At 45.7% G+C, this 14,054-nt stretch overlaps 1 long non-coding RNA gene across 1 annotated transcript; it reads right to left on the bottom strand.

Moving 5' to 3' along the window:
- Positions 1–11,560: 11,560 nt before the first annotated feature.
- Positions 11,561–12,906, bottom strand: LOC138361404 (uncharacterized). The gene is made up of 3 exons (XR_011226957.1): positions 12,241–12,906; positions 12,015–12,141; positions 11,561–11,631 (listed from the first exon to the last, which is right to left on the bottom strand). It is a non-coding gene; the product is annotated as an uncharacterized lncRNA (long non-coding RNA).
- Between the last annotated feature and the right edge of the window lie 1,148 nt (positions 12,907–14,054).

The raw sequence follows: 14,054 nt of genomic DNA, 5'->3' as shown, positions 1-14,054 counted from the left end.
TAAGATACTCAGAGGAATTGACAGAGTGGACATAGACGAAATGTTTACACGGAATAGTAACAGAACGAGAGGACATGGATGGAAGCTTGAAACTCAGATGAGTCACAGAGATGTTAGGAAGTTTTCTTTTAGCGTGAGAGTAGTGGGGAAATGGAATGTACTTCAGAAACAGGTTGTGGAAGCAAATACTATTCATAATTTTAAAACCAGGTGTGATAGGGAAATGGGACAGGAGTCATTGCTGTAAACAACCGATGCTCGAAAGGCGGGATCCAAGAGTCAATGCTCGATCCTGCAGACACAACTAGGTGAGTACAACTAGGTGAGTACACACACACACACACACACACACACACACACACACACACACACACACACACACACACACACACACACACACACACACACACACACACACACACACACACAAGTAAGGAGGCATTTAGGGCACTTTACACTGCCTACGTAAGGCCAGTCTTAGAGTATGCCGCCTCATCACGGAGTCCCCATCTGAAGAAGCATATAATGAAACTGGAAAAGGTTCAGAGGTTTGCAACGAGACTCGTCCCAGAGCTACGAGGGATGGGGTATGAAGAGCGCCTGAGGGAACTGTGCCTTACGACACTAGAAAGAAGAAGGGAGAGGGGGGACATGATAGGAACGTATAAGATACTCAGAGGAATTGACAGAGTGGACATAGACGAAATGTTCACACGGAATAGTTACAGAACGAGAGGACATGGATGGAAGCTTGAAACTCAGATGAGTCACAGAGATGTTAGGAAGTTTTCTTTTAGCGTGAGAGTAGTGGGGAAATGGAATGCACTTCAGGGACAGGTTGTGGAAGCAAATACTATTCATAATTTTAAAACCAGGTATGATAGGGGAATGGGACAGGAGGCATTGCTGTAAACAACCGATGCTCGAAAGGCGGGATCCAAGAGTCAATGCTCCATCCTGCAGACACAACTAGGTGAGTACAACTAGGTGAGTACACACACACACACACACACACACACACACACACACACACACACACACACACACACACACACACACACACACACACACACACACACACACACACACACACACACACACACACAAGTAAGGAGGCATTTAGGGCGCTTTACACTGCCTACGTAAGGCCAGTCTTAGAGTATGCCGCCTCATCATGGAGTCCCCATCTGAAGAAGCATATAATGAAACTGGAAAAGGTTCAGAGGTTTGCAACGAGACTCGTCCCAGAGCTACGAGGGATGGGGTATGAAGGGCGCCTGAGGGAACTGTGCCTTACGACACTAGAAAGAAGAAGGGAGAGGGGGGACATGATAGGAACGTATAAGATACTCAGAGGAATTGACAGAGTGGACATAGACGAAATGTTCACACGGAATAGAAACAGAACGAGAGGACATGGATGGAAGCTTGAAACTCAGATGAGTCACAGAGATGTTAGAAAGTTTTCTTTTAGCGTGAGAGTAGTGGGGAAATGGAATGCACTTCAGGAAAAGGTTGTGGAAGCAAATACTATTCATAATTTTAAAACCAGGTATGATAGGGAAATGGGACAGGAGTCATTGCTGTAAACAACCGATGCTCGAAAGGCGGGATCCAAGAGTCAATGCTCGATCCTGCAGACACAACTAGGTGAGTACAACTAGGTGAGTACACACACACACACACACACACACACACACACACACACACACACACACACACACACACACACACACACACACACACACACTCACACACACACACACACACACAAGTAAGGAGGCATTTAGGGCGCTTTACACTGCCTACGTAAGGCCAGTCTTAGAGTATGCCGCCTCATCATGGAGTCCCCATCTGAAGAAGCATATAATGAAACTGGAAAAGGTTCAGAGGTTTGCAACGAGACTCGTCCCAGAGCTACGAGGGATGGGGTATGAAGAGCGCCTGAGGGAACTGTGCCTTACGACACTAGAAAGAAGAAGGGAGAGGGGGGACATGATAGGAACGTATAAGATACTCAGAGGAATTGACAGAGTGGACATAGACGAAATGTTTACACGGAATAGTAACAGAACGAGAGGACATGGATGGAAGCTTGAAACTCAGATGAGTCACAGAGATGTTAGGAAGTTTTCTTTTAGCGTGAGAGAAGTGGGGAAATGGAATGCACTTCAGGGACAGGTTGTGGAAGCAAATACTATTCATAATTTTAAAACCAGGTATGATAGGGGAATGGGACAGGAGTCATTGCTGTAAACAACCGATGCTCGAAAGGCGGGATCCAAGAGTCAATGCTCCATCCTGCAGACACAACTAGGTGAGTACAACTAGGTGAGTACACACACACACACACACACACACACACACACACACACACACACACACACACACACACACACACACACACACACACACACACACACACACACACACACACACACACACACACACACACACACACACACACAAGTAAGGAGGCATTTAGGGCGCTTTACACTGCCTACGTAAGGCCAGTCTTAGAGTATGCCGCCTCATCATGGAGTCCCCATCTGAAGAAGCATATAATGAAACTGGAAAAGGTTCAGAGGTTTGCAACGAGACTCGTCCCAGAGCTACGAGGGATGGGGTATGAAGAGCGCCTGAGGGAACTGTGCCTTACGACACTAGAAAGAAGAAGGGAGAGGGGGGACATGATAGGAACGTATAAGATACTCAGAGGAATTGACAGAGTGGACATAGACGAAATGTTCACACGGAATAGTAACAGAACGAGAGGACATGGATGGAAGCTTGAAACTCAGATGAGTCACAGAGATGTTAGGAAGTTTTCTTTTAGCGTGAGAGTATTGGGGAAATATAATGCACTTCAGGAACAGGTTGTGGAAGCAAATACTATTCATAATTTTAAAACCAGGTATGATAGGGAAATGGGACAGGAGTCATTGCTGTAAACAACCGATGCTCGAAAGGCGGGATCCAAGAGTCAATGCTCAATCCTGCAGACACAACTAGGTGAATACAACTAGGTGAGTACACACACACACACACACACACACACACACACACACACACACACACACACAAACACACAAGTAAGGAGGCATTTAGGGCGCTTTACACTGCCTACGTAAGGCCAGTCTTAGAGTATGCCGCCTCATCATGGAGTCCCCATCTGAAGAAGCATATATTGAAACTGGAAAAGGTTCAGAGGTTTGCAACGAGACTCGTCCCAGAGCTACGAGGGATGGGGTATGAAGAGCGCCTGAGGGAACTGTGCCTTACGACACTAGAAAGAAGAAGGGAGAGGGGGGACATGATAGGAACGTATAAGATACTCAGAGGAATTGACAGAGTGGACATAGACGAAATGTTTACACGGAATAGTAACAGAACGAGAGGACATGGATGGAAGCTTGAAACTCAGATGAGTCACAGAGATGTTAGGAAGTTTTCTTTTAGCGTGAGAGTAGTGGGGAAATGGAATGTACTTCAGAAACAGGTTGTGGAAGCAAATACTATTCATAATTTTAAAACCAGGTGTGATAGGGAAATGGGACAGGAGTCATTGCTGTAAACAACCGATGCTCGAAAGGCGGGATCCAAGAGTCAATGCTCGATCCTGCAGACACAACTAGGTGAGTACAACTAGGTGAGCACACACACACACACACACACACACACACACACACACACACACACACACACACACACACACACACACACACACACACACACACACACACACACACACACACACACACACACACACACAAGTAAGGAGGCATTTAGGGCACTTTACACTGCCTACGTAAGGCCAGTCTTAGAGTATGCCGCCTCATCACGGAGTCCCCATCTGAAGAAGCATATAATGAAACTGGAAAAGGTTCAGAGGTTTGCAACGAGACTCGTCCCAGAGCTACGAGGGATGGGGTATGAAGAGCGCCTGAGGGAACTGTGCCTTACGACACTAGAAAGAAGAAGGGAGAGGGGGGACATGATAGGAACGTATAAGATACTCAGAGGAATTGACAGAGTGGACATAGACGAAATGTTCACACGGAATAGTTACAGAACGAGAGGACATGGATGGAAGCTTGAAACTCAGATGAGTCACAGAGATGTTAGGAAGTTTTCTTTTAGCGTGAGAGTAGTGGGGAAATGGAATGCACTTCAGGGACAGGTTGTGGAAGCAAATACTATTCATAATTTTAAAACCAGGTATGATAGGGGAATGGGACAGGAGGCATTGCTGTAAACAACCGATGCTCGAAAGGCGGGATCCAAGAGTCAATGCTCCATCCTGCAGACACAACTAGGTGAGTACAACTAGGTGAGTACACACACACACACACACACACACACACACACACACACACACACACACACACACACACACACACACACACACACACACACACACACACACACACACACACACACACACACAAGTAAGGAGGCATTTAGGGCGCTTTACACTGCCTACGTAAGGCCAGTCTTAGAGTATGCCGCCTCATCATGGAGTCCCCATCTGAAGAAGCATATAATGAAACTGGAAAAGGTTCAGAGGTTTGCAACGAGACTCTTCCCAGAGCTACGAGGGATGGGGTATGAAGGGCGCCTGAGGGAACTGTGCCTTACGACACTAGAAAGAAGAAGGGAGAGGGGGGACATGATAGGAACGTATAAGATACTCAGAGGAATTGACAGAGTGGACATAGACGAAATGTTCACACGGAATAGAAACAGAACGAGAGGACATGGATGGAAGCTTGAAACTCAGATGAGTCACAGAGATGTTAGGAAGTTTTCTTTTAGCGTGAGAGTAGTGGGGAAATGGAATGCACTTCAGGAACAGGTTGTGGAAGCAAATACTATTCATAATTTTAAAACCAGGTATGATAGGGAAATGGGACAGGAGTCATTGCTGTAAACAACCGATGCTCGAAAGGCGGGATCCAAGAGTCAATGCTCGATCCTGCAGACACAACTAGGTGAGTACAACTAGGTGAGTACACACACACACACACACACACACACACACACACACACACACACACACACACACACAAACACACAAGTAAGGAGGCATTTAGGGCGCTTTACACTGCCTACGTAAGGCCAGTCTTAGAGTATGCCGCCTCATCATGGAGTCCCCATCTGAAGAAGCATATATTGAAACTGGAAAAGGTTCAGAGGTTTGCAACGAGACTCGTCCCAGAGCTACGAGGGATGGGGTATGAAGAGCGCCTGAGGGAACTGTGCCTTACGACACTAGAAAGAAGAAGGGAGAGGGGGGACATGATAGGAACGTATAAGATACTCAGAGGAATTGACAGAGTGGACATAGACGAAATGTTTACACGGAATAGTAACAGAACGAGAGGACATGGATGGAAGCTTGAAACTCAGATGAGTCACAGAGATGTTAGGAAGTTTTCTTTTAGCGTGAGAGTAGTGGGGAAATGGAATGTACTTCAGAAACAGGTTGTGGAAGCAAATACTATTCATAATTTTAAAACCAGGTGTGATAGGGAAATGGGACAGGAGTCATTGCTGTAAACAACCGATGCTCGAAAGGCGGGATCCAAGAGTCAATGCTCGATCCTGCAGACACAACTAGGTGAGTACAACTAGGTGAGTACACACACACACACACACACACACACACACACACACACACACACACACACACACACACACACACAAGTAAGGAGGCATTTAGGGCACTTTACACTGCCTACGTAAGGCCAGTCTTAGAGTATGCCGCCTCATCACGGAGTCCCCATCTGAAGAAGCATATAATGAAACTGGAAAAGGTTCAGAGGTTTGCAACGAGACTCGTCCCAGAGCTACGAGGGATGGGGTATGAAGAGCGCCTGAGGGAACTGTGCCTTACGACACTAGAAAGAAGAAGGGAGAGGGGGGACATGATAGGAACGTATAAGATACTCAGAGGAATTGACAGAGTGGACATAGACGAAATGTTCACACGGAATAGTTACAGAACGAGAGGACATGGATGGAAGCTTGAAACTCAGATGAGTCACAGAGATGTTAGGAAGTTTTCTTTTAGCGTGAGAGTAGTGGGGAAATGGAATGCACTTCAGGGACAGGTTGTGGAAGCAAATACTATTCATAATTTTAAAACCAGGTATGATAGGGGAATGGGACAGGAGGCATTGCTGTAAACAACCGATGCTCGAAAGGCGGGATCCAAGAGTCAATGCTCCATCCTGCAGACACAACTAGGTGAGTACAACTAGGTGAGTACACACACACACACACACACACACACACACACACACACACACACACACACACACACACACACACACACACACACACACACACACACACACACACACACACACACAAGTAAGGAGGCATTTAGGGCGCTTTACACTGCCTACGTAAGGCCAGTCTTAGAGTATGCCGCCTCATCATGGAGTCCCCATCTGAAGAAGCATATAATGAAACTGGAAAAGGTTCAGAGGTTTGCAACGAGACTCGTCCCAGAGCTACGAGGGATGGGGTATGAAGGGCGCCTGAGGGAACTGTGCCTTACGACACTAGAAAGAAGAAGGGAGAGGGGGGACATGATAGGAACGTATAAGATACTCAGAGGAATTGACAGAGTGGACATAGACGAAATGTTCACACGGAATAGAAACAGAACGAGAGGACATGGATGGAAGCTTGAAACTCAGATGAGTCACAGAGATGTTAGAAAGTTTTCTTTTAGCGTGAGAGTAGTGGGGAAATGGAATGCACTTCAGGAAAAGGTTGTGGAAGCAAATACTATTCATAATTTTAAAACCAGGTATGATAGGGAAATGGGACAGGAGTCATTGCTGTAAACAACCGATGCTCGAAAGGCGGGATCCAAGAGTCAATGCTCGATCCTGCAGACACAACTAGGTGAGTACAACTAGGTGAGTACACACACACACACACACACACACACACACACACACACACACACACACACACACACACACACACACACACACACACACACACACTCACACACACACACACACACACAAGTAAGGAGGCATTTAGGGCGCTTTACACTGCCTACGTAAGGCCAGTCTTAGAGTATGCCGCCTCATCATGGAGTCCCCATCTGAAGAAGCATATAATGAAACTGGAAAAGGTTCAGAGATTTGCAACGAGACTCGTCCCAGAGCTACGAGGGATGGGGTATGAAGAGCGCCTGAGGGAACTGTGCCTTACGACACTAGAAAGAAGAAGGGAGAGGGGGGACATGATAGGAACGTATAAGATACTCAGAGGAATTGACAGAGTGGACATAGACGAAATGTTTACACGGAATAGTAACAGAACGAGAGGACATGGATGGAAGCTTGAAACTCAGATGAGTCACAGAGATGTTAGGAAGTTTTCTTTTAGCGTGAGAGAAGTGGGGAAATGGAATGCACTTCAGGGACAGGTTGTGGAAGCAAATACTATTCATAATTTTAAAACCAGGTATGATAGGGGAATGGGACAGGAGTCATTGCTGTAAACAACCGATGCTCGAAAGGCGGGATCCAAGAGTCAATGCTCCATCCTGCAGACACAACTAGGTGAGTACAACTAGGTGAGTACACACACACACACACACACACACACACACACACACACACACACACACACACACACACACACACACACACACACACACACACACACACACACACACACACACACACAAGTAAGGAGGCATTTAGGGCGCTTTACACTGCCTACGTAAGGCCAGTCTTAGAGTATGCCGCCTCATCATGGAGTCCCCATCTGAAGAAGCATATAATGAAACTGGAAAAGGTTCAGAGGTTTGCAACGAGACTCGTCCCAGAGCTACGAGGGATGGGGTATGAAGAGCGCCTGAGGGAACTGTGCCTTACGACACTAGAAAGAAGAAGGGAGAGGGGGGACATGATAGGAACGTATAAGATACTCAGAGGAATTGACAGAGTGGACATAGACGAAATGTTCACACGGAATAGTAACAGAACGAGAGGACATGGATGGAAGCTTGAAACTCAGATGAGTCACAGAGATGTTAGGAAGTTTTCTTTTAGCGTGAGAGTAGTGGGGAAATGGAATATACTTCAGAAACAGGTTGTGGAAGCAAATACTATTCATAATTTTAAAACCAGGTGTGATAGGGAAATGGGACAGGAGTCATTGCTGTAAACAACCGATGCTCGAAAGGCGGGATCCAAGAGTCAATGCTCGATCCTGCAGACACAACTAGGTGAGTACAACTAGGTGAGTACACACACACACACACACACACACACACACACACACACACACACACACACACACACACACACACACACACACACACACACACACACACAAGTAAGGAGGCATTTAGGGCGCTTTACACTGCCTACGTAAGGCCAGTCTTAGAGTATGCCGCCTCATCATGGAGTCCCCATCTGAAGAAGCATATAATGAAACTGGAAAAGGTTCAGAGGTTTGCAACGAGACTCGTCCCAGAGCTACGAGGGATGGGGTATGAAGAGCGCCTGAGGGAACTGTGCCTTACGACACTAGAAAGAAGAAGGGAGAGGGGGGACATGATAGGAACGTATAAGATACTCAGAGGAATTGACAGAGTGGACATAGACGAAATGTTCACACGGAATAGAAACAGAACGAGAGGACATGGATGGAAGCTTGAAACTCAGATGAGTCACAGAGATGTTAGGAAGTTTTCTTTTAGCGTGAGAGTAGTGGGGAAATGGAATGCACTTCAGGAACAGGTTGTGGAAGCAAATACTATTCATAATTTTAAAACCAGGTATGATAGGGAAATGGGACAGGAGTCATTGCTGTAAACAACCGATGCTCGAAAGGCGGGATCCAAGAGTCAATGCTCGATCCTGCAGACACAACTAGGTGAGTACAACTAGGTGAGTACACACACACACACACACACACACACACACACACACACACACACACACACACACACACACACACACACACACACACACACACACTCACACACACACACACACACACAAGTAAGGAGGCATTTAGGGCGCTTTACACTGCCTACGTAAGGCCAGTCTTAGAGTATGCCGCCTCATCATGGAGTCCCCATCTGAAGAAGCATATAATGAAACTGGAAAAGGTTCAGAGGTTTGCAACGAGACTCGTCCCAGAGCTACGAGGGATGGGGTATGAAGAGCGCCTGAGGGAACTGTGCCTTACGACACTAGAAAGAAGAAGGGAGAGGGGGGACATGATAGGAACGTATAAGATACTCAGAGGAATTGACAGAGTGGACATAGACGAAATGTTTACACGGAATAGTAACAGAACGAGAGGACATGGATGGAAGCTTGAAACTCAGATGAGTCACAGAGATGTTAGGAAGTTTTCTTTTAGCGTGAGAGTAGTGGGGAAATGGAATGTACTTCAGAAACAGGTTGTGGAAGCAAATACTATTCATAATTTTAAAACCAGGTGTGATAGGGAAATGGGACAGGAGTCATTGCTGTAAACAACCGATGCTCGAAAGGCGGGATCCAAGAGTCAATGCTCGATCCTGCAGACACAACTAGGTGAGTACAACTAGGTGAGTACACACACACACACACACACACACACACACACACACACACACACACACACACACACACACACACACACACACACACACACACACACACACACACACACACACACACACACACACACACACACACACACACACACACACACACAAGTAAGGAGGCATTTAGGGCACTTTACACTGCCTACGTAAGGCCAGTCTTAGAGTATGCCGCCTCATCACGGAGTCCCCATCTGAAGAAGCATATAATGAAACTGGAAAAGGTTCAGAGGTTTGCAACGAGACTCGTCCCAGAGCTACGAGGGATGGGGTATGAAGAGCGCCTGAGGGAACTGTGCCTTACGACACTAGAAAGAAGAAGGGAGAGGGGGGACATGATAGGAACGTATAAGATACTCAGAGGAATTGACAGAGTGGACATAGACGAAATGTTCACACGGAATAGTTACAGAACGAGAGGACATGGATGGAAGCTTGAAACTCAGATGAGTCACAGAGATGTTAGGAAGTTTTCTTTTAGCGTGAGAGTAGTGGGGAAATGGAATGCACTTCAGGAACAGGTTGTGGAAGCAAATACTATTCATAATTTTAAAACCAGGTATGATAGGGGAATGGGACAGGAGTCATTGCTGTAAACAACCAATGCTCGAAAGGCGGGATCCAAGAGTCAATGCTCGATCCTGCAGACACAACTAGGTGAGTACAACTAGGTGAGTACACACACACACACACACACACACACACACACACACACACACACACACACACACACACACACACACACACACACACACACACACACACTCACACACACACACACACACACAAGTAAGGAGGCATTTAGGGCGCTTTACACTGCCTACGTAAGGCCAGTCTTAGAGTATGCCGCCTCATCATGGAGTCCCCATCTGAAGAAGCATATAATGAAACTGGAAAAGGTTCAGAGGTTTGCAACGAGACTCGTCCCAGAGCTACGAGGGATGGGGTATGAAGAGCGCCTGAGGGAACTGTGCCTTACGACACTAGAAAGAAGAAGGGAGAGGGGGGACATGATAGGAATGTATAAGATACTCAGAGGAATTGACAGAGTGGACATAGACGAAATGTTCACACGGAATAGTAACAGAACGAGAGGACATGGATGGAAGCTTGAAACTCAGATGAGTCACAGAGATGTTAGGAAGTTTTCTTTTAGCGTGAGAGTAGTGGGGAAATATAATGCACTTCAGGAACAGGTTGTGGAAGCAAATACTATTCATAATTTTAAAACCAGGTATGATAGGGAAATGGGACAGGAGTCATTGCTGTAAACAACCGATGCTCGAAAGGCGGGATCCAAGAGTCAATGCTCGATCCTGCAGACACAACTAGGTGAGTACAACTAGGTGAGTACACACACACACACACACACACACACACACACACACACACACACACACACACACACACACACACACACACACACACACACACACACACACACACACACAAGTAAGGAGGCATTTAGGGCGCTTTACACTGCCTACGTAAGGCCAGTCTTAGAGTATGCCGCCTCATCATGGAGTCCCCATCTGAAGAAGCATATAATGAAACTGGAAAAGGTTCAGAGGTTTGCAACGAGACTCGTCCTAGAGCTACGAGGGATGGGGTATGAAGAGCGCCTGAGGGAACTGTGCCTTACGACACTAGAAAGAAGAAGGGAGAGAGGGGACATGATAGGAAAGTATAAGATACTCAGAGGAATTGACAGAGTGGACATAGACGAAATGTTTACACGGAATAGTAACAGAACGAGAGGACATGGATGGAAGCTTGAAACTCAGATGAGTCACAGAGATGTTAGGAAGTTTTCTTTTAGCGTGAGAGTAGTGGGGAAATGGAATGTACTTCAGAAACAGGTTGTGGAAGCAAATACTATTCATAATTTTAAGGGGGCATATTACGGGTTTCGTAAAAATTGTTCAATTTGTTTATAAATTTATTTATGAAATGGTTATAGAAGGAGCTGCAACTGGTCCAAGTTTCAGCATCACACCCTAAACAGAAAAGGAGAAAAAAAATACAAAACGTATTATTCAACGAATTTTCAACATTTTCAAATAATTTCAGGGAACACATGTGTCAACAAAAATATTTCTATAACAATCAGATATTAAATTTAGCACATAATAAAGGATTCTATAGAGCAGTTTTATCAAAAAAAGTGTTTAGTGCAATAACATAATTATTCAAAGTTACCCTTCCAAAAATATGCAATATTTGATGTTTATAAATTTTTATAAAATCAACAAATGGACTTTGGACTAAAATGTTTCAATAGGTTTGTAGAAGCACAAACTCTACATATAAGGTGTAATTTGCATGTAAATTGATTAATAAATGAAAGCTGAGAAACACCTTGAAGTTGTAAATTACTTACCTGAGTAAAATAAGATCAAAGTTCGGCCACCTGTAGTCGAGTGTGTCATCGACCGATTTCGTTCATAATTGGCACCCTTGCAGATAGGCATCCATTGAGCAAGGTGTGCAAGTTCCATGCACATCCCCTGATAACAAACGAAAAAAAAAATAGAAAAAAAATATATATATATACATATATATATCCTGCACATACATATTACCAGACTTCGACTTGTATGACTTACACCAGATGTAGACGGCACTGCCACACCAGCCACAGCAGTAGATGTAGATGGCACTGCCACACCAGATGTAGATGGCACTGCCACACCAGATGTAGATGGCACTGCCACACCAGATGTAGACGGCACTGCCACACCAGCCACAGCAGTAGATGTAGATGGCACTGCCACACCAGATGTAGATGGCACTGTCGTGGCCGGTCCATACACATAGAGGGGTTGAGGATGTGTGAGGAGGGTCGAAGCGGGGTGTGGCTGCTATGTCATGCCTCTCACAGCTGAGGCGGGGAGGGCTTCACTTGATAATAACCTCCCTTGTGCTACAGCGTCTCTCCTTTCCAGCCAACGACGGCGACCGCGTGTCAAATTGGCTACTCTTGCATTCAGACCCTTCCGTTTATAGGTCATTGTGCGCTAGACGCTACAAAAGCGAGATTCCAGGAGCAAAAATGGAGCGCGCATCAACACCCTCCACTCTCAACAGGACACAACATGTGACTGGTAGCTGGTTGTCTCACATACCCGCACTAGGAGACGGTTGCCATTGAGTGTATATTTGTTGTCATATATACAGAGTTATTTCCGACGTTATTACGAAAAAATTGACGTTTAGAACGTATGACACAATACTCTTGGCGCGCCACAGCCGCGGGGCACCGGATTCTGCACAATTACGCATGGAAATGTACCATAAATACTTTAATTTATATCATAACATTCTCGGGTTTGCACCAAAGTGTTGCCAGAACGTTGTAGTATTTTTATAAATTTTTCAAAAAGATTCGATTTTTCCGAATTTTTGCGATGATAAGCCCCCTTAAAACCAGGTGTGATAGGGAAATGGGACAGGAGTCATTGCTGTAAACAACCGATGCTCGAAAGGCGGGATCCAAGAGTCAATGCTCGATCCTGCAGACACAACTAGGTGAGTACAACTAGGTGAGTACACACACACACACACACACACACACACACACACACACACACACACACACACACACACACACACACACACACACACACACACACACACACACACACACACACACACACACACACAAGTAAGGAGGCATTTAGGGCACTTTACACTGCCTACGTAAGGCCAGTCTTAGAGTATGCCGCCTCATCACGGAGTCCCCATCTGAAGAAGCATATAATGAAACTGGAAAAGGTTCAGAGGTTTGCAACGAGACTCGTCCCATAGCTACGAGGGATGGGGTATGAAGAGCGCCTGAGGGAACTGTGCCTTACGACACTAGAAAGAAGAAGGGAGAGGGGGGACATGATAGGAACGTATAAGATACTCAGAGGAATTGACAGAGTGGACATAGACGAAATGTTCACACGGAATAGTTACAGAACGAGAGGACATGGATGGAAGCTTGAAACTCAGATGAGTCACAGAGATGTTAGGAAGTTTTCTTTTAGCGAGAGAGTAGTGGGGAAATGGAATGCACTTCAGGAACAGGTTGTGGAAGCAAATACTATTCATAATTTTAAAACCAGGTATGATAGGGGAATGGGACAGGAGTCATTGCTGTAAACAACCGATGCTCGAAAGGCGGGATCCAAGAGTCAATGCTCCATCCTGCAGACACAACTAGGTGAGTACAACTAGGTGAGTACACACACACACACACACACACACACACACACACACACACACACACACACACACACACACAAGTAAGGAGGCATTTAGGGCGCTTTACACTGCCTACGTAAGGCCAGTCTTAGAGTATGCCGCCTCATCATGGAGTCCCCATCTGAAGAAGCATATAATGAAACTGGAAAAGGTTCAGAGGTTTGCAACGAGA

This window comes from Procambarus clarkii, unplaced genomic scaffold, assembly GCF_040958095.1.
Source record: "Procambarus clarkii isolate CNS0578487 unplaced genomic scaffold, FALCON_Pclarkii_2.0 HiC_scaffold_352, whole genome shotgun sequence".
Classification (NCBI taxonomy): domain Eukaryota; kingdom Metazoa; phylum Arthropoda; class Malacostraca; order Decapoda; family Cambaridae; genus Procambarus; species Procambarus clarkii.
The sequence above is the reverse complement of the archived record's forward strand: the minus strand, read 5'-3'. Positions and strand labels throughout refer to the sequence as shown.